Source organism: Ctenocephalides felis, unplaced genomic scaffold (genome assembly GCF_003426905.1).
Source record: "Ctenocephalides felis isolate EL2017-DRISC unplaced genomic scaffold, ASM342690v1 CF-g0.4_SCAFFOLD_03573, whole genome shotgun sequence".
In the NCBI taxonomy this organism is placed as follows: Eukaryota; Metazoa; Arthropoda; class Insecta; order Siphonaptera; family Pulicidae; genus Ctenocephalides; species Ctenocephalides felis.
This window is the reverse complement of record NW_020539727.1, coordinates 9,176,745-9,179,145: the sequence shown is the minus strand read 5'-3', so window position 1 is coordinate 9,179,145 and position 2,401 is coordinate 9,176,745. Positions and strand designations below refer to the sequence as shown.

Genomic DNA, 2,401 nt, shown 5'->3' with positions numbered 1-2,401 from the left:
TTTCCAAATTCCAGAATTGTAGCCCTTACCATTTCAAATCCGCATATCTTTCGAATTTCGCGTTTGCTTTAAAAATTCAAATTCTCCAAGATTTGCTCCAAATCTCCTCCGGACATGAAAGATTTCTATCTAGAATTTCTATCTAGAAAATGGAAAGTGTTTATAGTACACTTGTTTACACATAAACAACAATAATAACAACTCAACCGACTGAGTAATTGAATCAGATTATGAGAACACGTGCAAGGTTAGAAGATCGTAAACCGCGATTTTGAATCAAATAAATTGTATCAGTAGAACTGGAATGATTTATTTATGTTTATATGCTATTTTCTGTGTTGTACTAGTAAAATATATTGTGGTAATTTATATCAGACAACTTACATCTGTACAACAGGTCTTGGATGAAACATCTATCATTCAAATTCATTCATTTTATTTAATCAAACAGGTGGTAGGATAACGGATGGAAAATAAAGATTTATTTCCACTCGCGAATTCCGTGATTTACATAAATTTTGCCGCCGGAGGGGCGGCATCCGAGTAGAAGGGGTTGAAAAAAATATTTCTACATTTTACTTCTTTGTTAACATGAGCTACTACACATATTAAACTGAAAACATAATAAATTTGCTTGTAAATGAAAGAAAGTACGAAGAACTTTTGATGAAAAACAAAAAGTATTTTGAAAATAAAAAGCAGCAAATGTTATTCAAATATCTTAAGCTTTATTTCTTACCCAGTAAACCACAGAAGTTACCACCACGTAACACATTTTGTAACTTTCGTTTCGAAACTGATGTTAAGTACACGAACCGATGCTGTTACGTATATTTTGTGAGCTTTAACCACCGTCGACGCGTTTAAACGTTTATAATACTGCTTTGTTCGTATCTGTCGGTACGTGGCGTGGTACGTTGCACGGTCACATACATTTGCTTTTGACAATAGCCGTGAAGTGTTTTATGATCGAAATGTCAAATTAAATATAGGTTAACTCGGTCAGTGCATCGTGGACGCATAATTGAGTATATTATCGTGCATGTTTGAAATGCAAGATATTTCCTTTATTGAAGCGTTATTTATTAATTGCTTTTATATTTAGTGCGAAATCAGTTGTAGAAATTAGTTAAACAGTCAGCTGGAAAAGTATTTAATATGAAACCGGCAAACAAGGTGAGTCTAATTGTACTGAAATATATTTTAATTTATAAATTATTATAATAATGTTTAGTCCTTTGCAGTATATAGGCCGCCTTCAATGCAAAGTCTGTTCATGTATTGTGATAATTGATTTGTCATGTAATAATTGAAATTTCTAACACACCAGTCAGAAACATAACCTCAATTCAGTGATATATGAATAAAGAGAAGTAAGTTATATAGTTTTATACATATTCATTTTTTATAGTTCCATTAGTATCAGAACTATTTAGCTAAGCACAAATTGATATAAGTTAGTTTTCAATTGTAGAGAAAATTATAGTGCTGATAACCCCTACGAAAATGGATTTCAAGCTAGGGAAATTTTCTCCAATAGAGAAGATAAATACAAAGTTAGATAATATATTAGAAATTATTAATCCTTTGTCACCAAAAAAAAAACAAGCTAGGCTTGAAAACATGCGAGAAGAAAAATAAGAACACATATCGATAAATAAGAACACATATTAAGATTAAGTGTTGAAAAGAAAATGAATTGTGGAGTATTTCTTAAGTGATGATATTGTATTACAGAATAGGTATATTAATGTTTTACACAAAGAGAATTTAACTAATATGATTTAGTACTAATTTGTAATGTTTTACTTTTAGGAAATTCACATATTTAATACGAAACCAGCAAAGGTGAGTATAATTGCACTGTTTTTTTTTTAATTTACAAATTATTATATTAATGACTAATTAGTTATTTTCAGTATATAGGTCATGTGCAATGCAAATTCTGTTTATGTATTGTGATAATTGATTTATCACATAATTATTGAAATTTCTGACAGACCAGTCAAAAATCACATAACCTCAATTCAGTGATATGATATGAATATTATAGGTAGATAAGTGTAATATATATGGTATCATACATATTCTTTATAATTTCATTATAAACCCTATGGGTTATGTCAAAATGGAATTCAAACTAGGGAAATTTGCTCTAATCAAGAAGATAAATTGTCACCAAAGAAACAAGCAAGACTTAAAAACATTCAAGAAGGAAAACAAAGAATGCACCGGATATCACACATTATATGGATTAAGTGCTGAAGAGAACATGAATTGTTGAGTATTTCGAGCCTGATGATCTTGCATTACAGAATTGGTATATTAGTTGAACATATTTAACGCAAGACTTAACTTTGCCAAGTCTGATTCAACTGAAGTTGCCAAGAGAGTTAAACAT

At 30.1% G+C, this 2,401-nt stretch overlaps 1 long non-coding RNA gene across 2 annotated transcripts; it reads left to right on the top strand.

Annotated features, from left to right (window-relative positions):
* The first annotated feature begins 955 nt into the window (after nucleotides 1-955).
* LOC113389069 lies at nucleotides 956-2,089 on the top strand. 2 transcript variants are annotated; one of them, XR_003368206.1, is made up of 5 exons: nucleotides 956-1,176; nucleotides 1,235-1,373; nucleotides 1,475-1,742; nucleotides 1,816-1,848; nucleotides 1,920-2,089. It is a non-coding gene; the product is annotated as an uncharacterized LOC113389069 (long non-coding RNA). The 2 variants fall into 2 exon arrangements; XR_003368205.1 differs by having other exon boundaries at nucleotides 964-1,176; nucleotides 1,245-1,373.
* The last annotated feature ends 312 nt before the right edge of the window (nucleotides 2,090-2,401 follow it).